The sequence below is a fragment of the Egretta garzetta genome, unplaced genomic scaffold, assembly GCF_000687185.1.
Source record: "Egretta garzetta isolate BGI_Z169 unplaced genomic scaffold, ASM68718v1 scaffold369, whole genome shotgun sequence".
Taxonomy (NCBI): Eukaryota; Metazoa; Chordata; class Aves; order Pelecaniformes; family Ardeidae; genus Egretta; species Egretta garzetta.
This window is the reverse complement of record NW_009260837.1, coordinates 1268543-1281170: the sequence shown is the minus strand read 5'-3', so window position 1 is coordinate 1281170 and position 12628 is coordinate 1268543. Positions and strand designations below refer to the sequence as shown.

Sequence of the window (12628 nt, the reverse complement as noted above, 5' to 3'; positions counted from 1 at the left end):
AAAGACTTAATGCATAATTGCTGTACCCTCTCTACTGAAAGACTCCCTTCAACACACCACCATGTGAGTAAATGACATCAGAAGCATTTTTATCACCAGTTACCCAATGCATTCTTATCTGCTTAAGACAGATTCCAACTAGGACATGTTTTGCTCATTAAAAATCATGACCTTCCAATGTGTCTGTTAACTCTAAAGTGCCTAGTTGGGAAAGTAGCAAAAACAGTGAATTAATAAGGTGAGACCATTGCACACACTGCTTCCTTTGAGAGCTCGCTATTCCCCTCCATTTCTCCGTGGAGAAACAGAAGCCTGTGCATTCAGCAAGAAAACATGCTCTGCACTGCGATGTCTCTGCAAAGTGAATAATCTCAGCCACCCTGTTACTGCAAACTATTCCAGAGCTTTTGCTTCTTTAAAACTGTAGTGAAATTGCCACGCACAACACCAACACATTGGGGAACAAACATGAACTCAAACAACGGCAATATAAACTAAATAAGCTTGTGCAATTTTCACCTATGTTCATTATATGAAAGGGTTCATAGATGAGAGCCAATCTTCTGAACACATTCTAAGCAAGGAAAATGACAATGTTGCATTTAAAAAAAAACCAAACCCACAAACCACAAGTTCTATGCATTCTTAGTAATGTTTTGCATAAACAAATGTACTAAGAATATATAAAGCTTTCAAACCACTTCATCAACATAAATCTAAACAAGAGAGAAACCTCAGTTCATGATGTGTTGGAATGTATGTAGGATAACACACAAACCCTCTTCACACAGAAAACTGGCAAAAGAAGTAGTGTGTACTACCATTTCACTTTTCCTCAACTAGATAGTTTTGGGGAGGTCTGTGTACAGATAGAGGGTAATCTCTCTTCTCTGTATAAAAAGTAAAAATGGCATAGCTAGGTCAAAACTGTTTGCCTGTACCCACTACCTTTATCCCATATAAACTATCAAATACAAGGAATTTAGCAAAGAAATGGCAAGTACAAAGCTATAGTCCTTCCAAATAAAGCTCCTAGAAATCTGGAATCCTCCTTCCCACTGGAAATTTTTGCCAAGAATGTAATTTAGCAATGTAATCAAGACAGAAGAGCATAGGAAGAGGTAGAATTAACTCTTAAATCAACTAATTCCCCAGAGATAGCAGGGAAGAAAGTTTACCTGTTCCAACAAGTTTAAGCATCTGCTGCACAAAGAGGAGCTGATATTGTTAATGCTCATCAATCAAAATGTTTCCTGCATTACACCCTTAGCGCATTTGAGCCCAAAACTCAAGTTAAGAGCTCTAACAGTGCCTTCCTGCTCTTGTACAGACTCTGGGGTACCTAACTTCCATATCTGATGTCTTTGTGGTCTGTTTTAAGGCTTTTAAGGCATTGACATCTTCTAACAGGCTTATAGGAGCACAACACAGGCATGCTAAAATGGTGGAGCAATTTATGTCAACTTGCTTTTTAAAATGCAAGTAACCAAAAAAAAAACAGATCACATAAAAAAGGATGCCTACTAAAAATACTAATTCTAATGGAAGCAATGTAAAAACATTTTAAAGTCAGGTATTAAACTGAAGTACACGTCTGTTAATCCAACACAAAAATTAACAGGCTATCTGAAGGAGGTTATTGATCGGGCAGTTTCTTCTTAACCCCCCTTGCCTCTGCAGGCAGAAGGATTCAATCTCTTATAAAATATGCAGATAGAGGTGAGTATTTAAATGTATATCTAACAAGGTACATGTGAGAAAGATTAAATATATGGGGGGGTTTATTCCAATAAAATATTCCTATCCCTAAGCTGCTAAAACAGTTTTTAAACAGTAACTCCCCAGACGTGTTCTGTCTCCTGGTATTCTCTGGGCTAAAACGCAGGTTTGTATCATTCAGAATAAAAATTCTAGATCCATTTGACAGAGAAATACAGATTTGTAATCCAAAGAAAATGGAAGATGGCCTTAAATTGCTAGTTCCTAGAAGGGAAACCAAAAACCAGAAAATTTATTTCCTTGGCAAGGACACTGTTCTTGTGTTTCTGGAGATTAAGACACAACACCTGAAACATCCTTGAAGCAAGGAACCTCCTCTTCCACCTCCACTGTCCCTTATGCTTCCCCCCCTTTAACAGTTGATACTGCTGCAGGAGAGGAAGGTAAAAGAGTGCCAGTAACTTTCACCTGTGCTGTTCTGGTGATGTTTAAAAATAAGATAATGGGAAGTTAGAGGAAGATTTCTTCAGAACACTCCAAGTCTCAAAATACAACAGTTATCCAAGCAACAGTATTCACATGTGTTTATAGAACTTCTTAAACACAAGAGGAAACTACTACTGAAAAATTTTGGTTTTATAGAAGTGTTCTTATAGCTGCTTGTAGTACTGTGGCTAAGGTTAACGTATTAAAACAGAAAAAGAAGAGAGACACACCTCACACACAAACCAACCAGGACAGGCCTTTCCATTCATAGCGGAATGAACTCATCCTCTAAGCAAAACCACAAGAATAAAAACACAAAATGCCTTAAGGAAGACTGAATGACTGGCATGCACAGGCTGGAATAAACCCACTCACATTTCAACCTGACAAAGCCGCAAATATTCTCAAACAACTGGCTCGACCGACTGCGTGCAAGCTCCCCGAAAGAGGTGCTACTTACTTCAGAATCCTGTAAAATATCCACTTGTCTGCCTTGACACAAGGGAGGAAAGAAAGAAGGTACGGATGCAGCAGATGGGGTCAAAGTCTTCTCAAAATAGTTACTGATAACACCTGAAGCTCTCTTTAGCCAGGAATTTCATAATTCTTGTTTTAGAGAAGTTTCTCACTTCAGCTAAGATTCCAAAGTGCCTAACACTCACCCGCTAAGAAAACAGAAAACTGACTTCACAAAAGTTACCAAATATCAACATGCAAGGCTGGCAAGCACATGTGCAGTCAAGATGATTCAGATAAGTCAGATAAATTTAGAACAGCGCTTTCCTAAAAGCATGTGTTCACCAAATGCAGTAAATATGCAGGAGCTATATCCAAGTGCTGATTCCAAACATTAGAGCAAAAAATTTATTAGTGAAAATCTCCTTTTAAGAGTTCGCTGCCATCTGAAGTCCTCAACAGTGTTATTCCTTGATCTGCCTTTAGTATTCCCATCCATCACTGGATTTATCCACATAAAAAGCTATAGGCTCTCCAACCTCGGAGGACTAAGCCAAATGCAGTGTGGCAACTTCACATAGGACCAACCTTTTATGGTTGGAACAGTAGAGCTTTGATACAGCTAATCTACCATAAATAGCTCTTGAAACTCAGAAGGATCAAATCAGCTGTTGCAACAGTCCCAGCCTGTAGCTGCTTCAAATCCGTTTATACTGTCAACTCTATCTTGCAGCTCTCCGTTTTACTCCCCCATCCCAAACTTTTTTAGTCCTGCTCCGGGGAGAAATTAAAAGCTGCAAAGACAAATGCAGCAGAACAAAATGCATTTAATAAAAATTGAAACAAGTGGACAAGTATTCTTAGAATTATCTTAAGGAATAGAAGTTTTGGCCTGATAAAAAACAGCTTTAAGAATTTGATGCCCATTCAAAAAAAAAAAATTATCAACCCTGACTTGTAATGCAAACCTACAAGTTGAAATAAGCAAATAGTTGCAAGAACAGCAAGCTCAGCTTTAAAAGGTGGGCAATACCAAGCAGAAGATAAACGATATGTGTCCCAGATTTAAGGCATAAGGCACTGAATTGCTTCCATATTTTTTCTGTAACCTAAATGCATTTGAGAAGTACTAGAACTCACTGTTACAAATCCTTGTATTACAGTGTTTCCTTTCAGGCAGTTAGAACCATTTTCCCACAAAGCAGCCGAGAACTGTAATTTAAGAATTCTTAAGGAACTGGGAGCTTCCAAAATGTATGTTTGCTAACCATACAAGTCAACATAACGCTGAAAATTACCACTAGGACTACTAGAGCACAGGAATTCCTGAGAAACTAGCACAGTGACGATGTTCCAGAAAAAGGTAAAGGTTTGGATCCAGTGACACGTAGGTGAGCAGAATTATCTTTATGGTTCACCTCACAGCACAAAGAAACCACACAACGCACGTACACAAGTATATGCAAATAAAAGATTTTTTCTAAACCATGTACCATTAACATCTCCACAGTCTTTCCAAAACAAAGAGGTAAATTACTCCAGTGCAGTACAGGAACTTCAAAGGGGAAGAATGTCTTGTGGGCAAAGCATGGATCCATATCTCCCACAAGCACGTAAATGCTGAACATTGCCAGGACATCGTGCTGTAGTTCTGGGCATGACATCTACCATCTAGGCAACAGTCCTTTTTGTACAAGCAGGGAGAGAAGGGAATTGCCAATTCCCGGCATACAAACTGCTTTAAGAAAGGCCTGAAATATGGCTTATCTAGAAGCAACTCTAATGAAAGGGTCAAAATACAAAAATCATCATCCTCCATGTCATGCAAAATTGTCAGCCATATGCCATTCTATTCCTCTCTGAGCTTGCATTAAATTTCATCATCTCCATTAAAGGGCCTGGGTTTTAACTGATTTGAAAAGCTTGTAACATACATTGAACACAAAAAGAGTCAGTGGCTTCTATCTTGCCTATACAGATGATGACAAAGCAACTTCAATTAAGTGTGGGTGGGTTAAATGAAGTGGTTTGCCATCTCCTCTAAATTGTGCATGAAGAACCCAGCTGGGTCACCTTCTGGAAATCTCAAAGAAGTCAAAGAGTTGGAAGAAGGCACAGAGTTTTCCCTTTAGGCCCTAGCAAATGCCTAGCCTAATCAATTCAGACACACAGTGGACACTGAGCTTTTCATTAGCATGGAATAAACTGAGCATGTGACAAGTAGATAAAACAGACCAGCAAAATCTGCCCGAGTAAGTTTATCACTTTGAACACGGATTGCAGAACTTGTCACATTATGCTTCTGCGCTGTGGTGAAAAAAAAGTAGCTGAACCAACTGCTGACAAAAGTTCAACAGAGCTCTTAAAAATGCAGCAGGCATGCTTGCAACTGGTAAGAGAAAGAGCAGCCGTGAGCATGTTGCCAGAGCACAACCACTGGTGCTTTATGCCCTATCCATAACCATTTAAAATCCGAGGTCTTTTTATTACTGTGGAATTTGAAGGATGTGAGTTATGACATGGAAACACACCCCCTCTCAAGGAGCAGGACTGGGACTGCTTGTTTCTTTTATAGAAACCACTCTACATCTTACTGTTTGCATTCATTCTCCCTATCACACAGGGAACTATGTTAAAGACTTCACTTTCACACTCAATTTTGAAAAAAAAAAAAAAAAAAAAAAAAAAAAAGTCTTGCATGTGCTCTTTTAACATAGACTTCCTTGGCTATAAACACAGAAAGCAGAAGTGACTACCACAGAAATGCAGTAGTTTCTCCCTCTTCCTCCCCAGTACAAAATTTCTGTAAACAGAATAGAGCAAGCCACAGCCAATACATTAGTTCACTGCTAGCTCGTTACAGCAAGTATAAGATCTGTCATGTATCTTCCAGAGACTATCACCTCTGTTACCAGAGTGAGACATCATCCACTTCTCAGACCACAGGTTCTGTCCCAATTAAGACAGAAGTACTAATTAACAGACACACTTCTGATACCAAAGTCTTGCATTACAAGAGAGGATATGCACTTCAACAAGTCAAGAAATAACACCAGTGTAGCACACAGTAAAGAGCATACAGCTTGGGAAGTCTATAGTGAGGATGTATTTATTTAATCATTCAGCTTCCCTATTTACAGATACCTTCTTTTGAAATTGGAGGGGGGAGGGGGGGGAGAAGTAGGAGAGACTTGCCAGAAAACAAAGACGGACAAATTTAATAAAAAGTGACTTACCAGCATCCATTGTTAGAATCATGACCCCACTTCTGTGTCCCAGGAAGCAGGAAGCCTTACCCATCCAGTGTATGCGAATGACTCAGAAGGACAGCATGGCTTTGTTTCAGCTTATATCTTCTAGCTCATTCACCCCTCCTCCCTCCCGTGGGATAAAAGTGTTGCCTGTGCCTGGCCATCCCGATTGGCTCAGCTAGGGAACCACGCTCATTTAGCATATTCAAGGTTTTGCAAGAGCCTAAAATGACCCACAGAGGATTTTTTATTTACATTAAAAAAACCCAACCAAACAAAAAACCAAAACCCAACACAAACACTTTCTGTCTTTCTAGGAGAACAAACACTTTATTCTTTCACTATCAGATACATCTTACAGTTGGTGTTGTTGCCACAGGGCCAAATAATTTCCTGCGCTCTGAATCGATGAGGAGGTGGCAAGTCAGGGAGGACAGTCCCACAGACTTCACTAATCCCCAGTTTGGCTGCACTGTCTGCCTATGGGAATTAAAGCCACATGTTTTGTGTCAAAGCCTATGCCCTCAAAACCCCCTTATCTTCAATTCAAACTGTATATACCCCCAAACCTAAGGATCTCCCGGTTTGCCAGGAAGGATTTGCTCTTCTGTTTTATTTTTAAATAGGCAGAACAGAAAAAGAGTGCTGTATTACTGAAGATGCAGACCCAGACTCTACAGCTTAAACTCTGCAGTGATGAAAAAATATTTTTTTTTCTTAAACGGTAGGGTTTTCTAAATGTAACAACTGATATAATCTAGGCTCTGCCTGAAGAATTTAGAAAGCTGTTACAATCTGTTTGTGAACCACCACTCCAGTGAGATAATACAGTGTTAAAAAATTCACCACAGTGTAAGTGAAAAATCTATCTGATCAAGAGATATCACACCCCTTTGCTAGCTTTGATCAAACCATACAACAGCCTAAAAAGTGCATTTGGAAGGGGAGAAGGTGAAGGGGGAGAGGAGTTTGTTTCTTTCTGTACTGCAAAATCCTTAAGAACTTGCAGTCAGACCCTGAAAGGCAATTTTCTGTATCTTGCAGTGTGAACTGCCAACAGGCTCGGTATCTGTACTTAGGGATTCAGCAAACACAGTGCACCAAGCACTGGTATTCCTTGTCTCTGATAAGAACTACCTTTTCTAAATAAAGCGTGGACATATTAGGCTACTGTCTCACCATGTAGTCACCACTAGATAACCTAAGATTCATAACTCTGCGATACAACCACAAGTGTATTTTGGAAGTGTTGCTTGTGGTTGTTGAAATAAACAGCGTGCTCCCTCTCCCCCCCTCCTCTGTTTTTAGAAAAGGTATCAGTTGCAAGTCTCAAACACCAAGGTTTGTAGAGCCACTAATGAAGTCAGAATCGGCAATTCAAAGAAATTAGCAAAAGCAGCACAATTGAGTCATCACTTCTCAGATTTCTTGACCTTCTCTTGCTTTGCATGGCTTCCCACCAACACTCTTGAGTCATTACAGTTTGGGAGAAACAAAATATTCATAAAGATGAAAATTTCTGATATTTTCAGTAGGACACTGCAATAAAAGCTTTGGAAAGAGCCCTGAGTATTTCAGATCCTAGAAACCAATCTGAAATCTTTCCCTGAATGGAAATTAGGAAGAAACAACCCAGGTGGACAGGCTGCTCCTCAAGCACCTCACCATAGAAATAACCAAGCAGTGTCAGAAAGGATGTCAGACTGAACGGATTAGTGGTCTCATCCAAAGTTTACAACTCTTGGATAGTCAGGATGCTGTTTTGGTGACCATAATAAATAGCTAAGGACATTTGGCAACAGCCCAGGCCAAATGCAGAGATGCATGTTAAACTTCTGGGAGCGGCAATGGGCATAACTTCCTTTCTTAACGGTAACTATCATTCTGAAGAGCGATGCATCAGTAAGGAAGATGCTTTTGCACTTTCCCTATCCCACCCTTTTTCACCTGGCAACAAACAAACAAAATCCATTACAACAAAAATCCAAGTTTTGAATATGCCTTCAAGTAGTGCAATCCCAAAGCCTGAGAAGAATTCTATGGAGAAAATAGCAAAAGATCTTACCAACCTTACCAGCAAGGTAGAAGGTGAAGAGCTGACACACTTTTAAGCACAACTGAGGACCTTGATTCTGCACAAGACACCACACTAATCCAACACTAACACTTTCATCCTCAGGCAAACTGAGCATGAGCAATAGTGCCAGAGAACACAGGCACAACAGGTACTACACCAAACACACATTTTAACAAAAGCATTATCATATATTGTATAAGAGCAAACCACTTTCAACAGGATGACATTCCCTGTAAGCTTGGCTTTTGCAAGACATCTAGTACTACTGTTCTGTATCAGTAAAGCACAAAAGTTCAAGCAAACTGTTCTCAAAACAGCAGAAGAAAAATTTCTGGGTCAGCAAGAGATTGTGAGGTACAGCTTACAAAGCATTCAGAAACGTAGCTGAATTGAAACCACAGTAGTGGGGAACAGTCTTACTAACATCTGAGAAAATAAATAGGAAATAAATGATTTTGCCTTTATCTTCAGAAGGGAGAGGATGCTGTTTCCAGACAGGTTAGAGAGAGCATAGCACAGGTGTTTAACATGTGACATTAACTCAAAGGATACTGCTGCACTGACAGGGGATTTATAAAAACTGGGCATCACCAGTGTTTCAGTTCTAACCCAGACAGCAGAAATGAAACAACTCACTGTTCTGCAAGCTACACTAGACAGCAGGAGTTGGCTGAAATGTCTGTAATTAAAAATAAACCAGTATTAGAAGGAACACTGCGTGTTTCTTCATATATAAGCAGGGCTGCTACAGTGTCCAGCACGTGAGATAGCACGTGAACTTGCACATGGCTTTGCTGTCTCTTGTGGAAGTTACACAATACAGGTAGTACATGATAAACCATATGCAGCTAGCAAAATTTTAATTAACACACTGTTAATTAAAAAAAAAACCAAAATACCTGTTCATAAACTGTGTCTACTGGCATGATATGGAGAGAGAATATAAGTCACTCATGCGATCGTACCCTGCACATTTCCCAGCCTCTGAAGTCAACTGGACAGTCTTACCAGATGCAACTCCAGCAACAAAGTAGAAAGCTAGGTTATGACCTCCAGAGGTCACCAATTTTCTTCTATCATTTTACAGTCTGATAATCTGGAGTCCATTGCTTACCGAATATATATGATAAGCCAGTTATGGGTACATTAAATACTGCACAGTATTGTAAGATGCTGTGGAAAAACTTAAACAAGTTCATCTGAAGATTATATATTCAAATACCCTGTGGTTTTGTTATCAGACTTTCTAAAGATATGTCTTTTCTTATCTTTATCACATTAAGTCTGTAAATTGTGTGCTGTTAACAATCTCTGGTTGTTTAAATTGTCTACTAAAATAATCCTCATGGATTTTAGTTGTTGATTTTTTTTAAATACAGCCAGAATACCCATTCACATGGTCTGATAGCATCATCTCCTGAAGGTTACAACCATTTTATGATAGTATATAGTAAGAAGCAAGTTCAGCAAGAAATTCTCTGGAGGCTTGACTTACTTCAGTCTTTGCTGGAAGAAGTTATTATAAGTACATACTACCCTTAAAAACTTAAATTCACAGGACTGTTCACATAATTTTCAGTACATGCTTTAGTCTTGCAAGAACAGGCTACTTCTGCTCACCATCATGAAATAATTCACTGCACAGGAAGTATACGTGATGTGAATATGCTTGGCTCTAAACATTTTTGGAGGAGACAAATACAAATGTTTTGATTTAGAATTGTTGAGATTCAATCCATTTTTTCCAAGACCATGCTCCAAACGCAAATCTTCAGGAATCAAGGTTGGGTTTTGCTTTTCTACTGCAAGCCCTTCCAACTTTTCAAGCTCTTGAGCACGTGTAGGAGTAAGCACTGGCCCTGACCCCAATTTTTCTTTTTTATTTTTTTTTAAATAAGATGTTAAAACCAGCAAAATAATCTTTTATTCAAACTTCCACTCCTTACACTATGTTCCCCCAGCCTTCAAAAGCTACAGCAAGTTTCAAGGAAATTTGTTCTCATATAAATTTGGAGCAACAACTGGAACAGTGCATACCATACATCTCAGAAAAAACATAGGCTACATGTGTCAAGAGAACTAGTAGGATGACAGCTCCTTCCAGGTAGTATGGCCAGAATCAGACATCAGTTCTGTTCTAGGGAAGTTAAGAGATAGATCATCTATGTATTATTGTGCTGATACAAACCAGTGAGATCTTCCTGATCGTGTCCAAGAAAACACATCTCTCCACTCACAAAAATTACACAATTCTCTAAGACCAAGATTAATCCCATGAACTACACAAACTATGGAAGCTCTGCTTTTATGGGACTGACAGGACCTGCTACACACACTTACACACAAAAAGGTCTCTTTTGTTCTTGGGTTGTGTTTGCTTAAGGAAATACTTTCCCATAGCCATGAACTGAAAAAAAACCTGAATCAAGTCTAAACTGCAAATATATCACCAAAAGTCTGCAAAATGAAGAGTGGCCGACATGAAAGGTAGACTACAGATCTGAAGTTAATTAAACTGTTACATTGGAAGGAATTGTCTATAGTCTAGAATGGCTGAAGCTATTTTGTTATACAACAATTGGAAGCACGAATGATAGAAAGGCTGGAACAGGGGATCTGTCTCAGCTGTCTGCTGCCTCTCAGTGCATACTGAGATGAAGTTTTGGGAACACTTACTTTCACTTTCATACTGAGTAACATTTCTTCCTAAAGCAGCATCTCCTAGGTATTTAAATACCATACAGCTTTTCTGCAGGCCCTAAAGGCTACTCTGGGATCTTAATTATTATACCACTGCATTTTATTAATGCCACCTATTTACTAGGAGGCAGACACAGATTCTTCTTTAAATGTTTCATACAAACAACTCCAGAAAAAAAAAAAAAAAAGGAAGAAAAAAAACAACCCATATTTCTCGGTTCACATCTATACCCATTTTTCAGCACAGGCTCACCTTAAATCCCAACCATCCAGGCCTGACCCTCCAGGTAGACCTGCATCACCACGTCCAAGTGGCTGACAATCCAAAAGGCAGTCCTCCTCCTACAAGAAACAAACACAAAAAAGTATGGATAAGAACCACAAATGCACATCCCAGGGGTATAAAAACAACTTCAGAACTACCAGGCAGTTAGGGGGATGACCTGACTGACTACAGGGAATGAAGCTGTTTAGAGCATATTGTTACCTTGCCTGTTCATACAGACAAGATCATCACCAAAAGCAACAGCACTTTTCAAAGCCCAGCTACTAATGCACTGTAGCTATATTCACAAGGAAAGAGAGGTCTTGCAAGTTGGCTCGGAACCCCGAGGATCTTGATGCTTCTGTTACGAGGGTCTGAGCCTTTAATATGAGATGCATTCTTGAACTACCAGTTTCTCTAGAAATGCTGATCTTTCTATTAGCCACCTCACAGAAAGTAGTCTGTATTACACCTTTCGATATGGTCAGGTAGCACTGAAGACAACAGCAAAACAGCAGCATCTACCAAAAGACTATTACCCTCAAAATCTCTAATTTTAAACATCAGTGGATGCAACTAGAAGAGCTAGGTCTTCCTAGAACTGCAGCAATCAGGAGACAGACCTGAGACATCACCCAGTGGAGAAGAATTGACCTATCAAGCAAGTCCATCTCTGCGGGCAACACCTGCCACGTGGCCTGATTTTTGATCCCACCTTGAACCACAACTGCTTTTATTTTCTTCTTTGGCAAATACAAAACAACTCTGGCTCTGCCTGTAACACTAATTGCTTCCCCACAGGGTGATTTAGCCTACGTGGAGATTCATGTTGATGTAGTATCAGAGTTAGGCTGTTTCACACTAGCTGAATTATCCCAACACAACACTGGCATCCTTAAGGATGCCAATCCCCTGAACTCATAAAAAAACCTTACAATAATCAACTACTCCAGACTTGTTACTCTATTCTGTACCACCAGTGCAGTTGTTTCTTTCCACAGAGCAGTGAAGCATTCTCCAAGGCAGACCTGAACTCCATGAAACAGTCTGTGCTGTTGAACAGATTATCTCCTTCCTGTAATAGGTGGCTAAACCAACATTTTTACTCTTGAGGGGTGAGGTTCAGCTCACCTATATATATATATATTTTTTTGGTGCCAAATATACTGCTTTCACTTTCACCGCTGCTTTATTAAACTTTCTTTTTTAATTTACTAAGAGGCACAAAATGAAGTCATGATATCCTAAGTGACCGGAGCAACAACTGTTAAGAGCAGTCAGGTCACTGCTCTGCTTCCACTGCAGCTGCTGAACACGTCAGATGCTAATACTGGCCTCTAGAGAAGAGGTCAAAACAAAAATAATTCATTGAAAAGACAGAAAGACAGACAAGATAGGAATTTTGCCAGAGCTGATAAAAATTCTGATTTGAGAAGACAAACCAACCCCCAAACATAACTACCTTGGAGCCCATGGGAAGAGATAAGGCAGCAATTCAGCCTTCTCCCTCATGTTATGCAGCTGTTCACACATTTTAACTAAGCCAATTTTTACGGTCTACCCACATTTATCTTTGTATTTCAGGCAGAAAACTAGCCTAAAGTTCCCAGAATATGGTAAAACATGTGCTATTGTTTTCCCATTTCCAACTTTCATTCACCTCAAATGGGCATT

At 39.5% G+C, this 12628-nt stretch overlaps 1 long non-coding RNA gene across 1 annotated transcript in view; it reads right to left on the bottom strand.

The window, feature by feature from the left end:
- The window catches only part of LOC118453117, a 50424-nt gene extending 39394 nt beyond the window's left edge, over nt 1–11030 (bottom strand). Inside the window, exon 1 of the long non-coding RNA XR_004843067.1 lies at nt 10943–11030. This is a non-coding gene — a long non-coding RNA (uncharacterized LOC118453117). The remainder of the gene's footprint in view (nt 1–10942) is intronic.
- Between the last annotated feature and the right edge of the window lie 1598 nt (nt 11031–12628).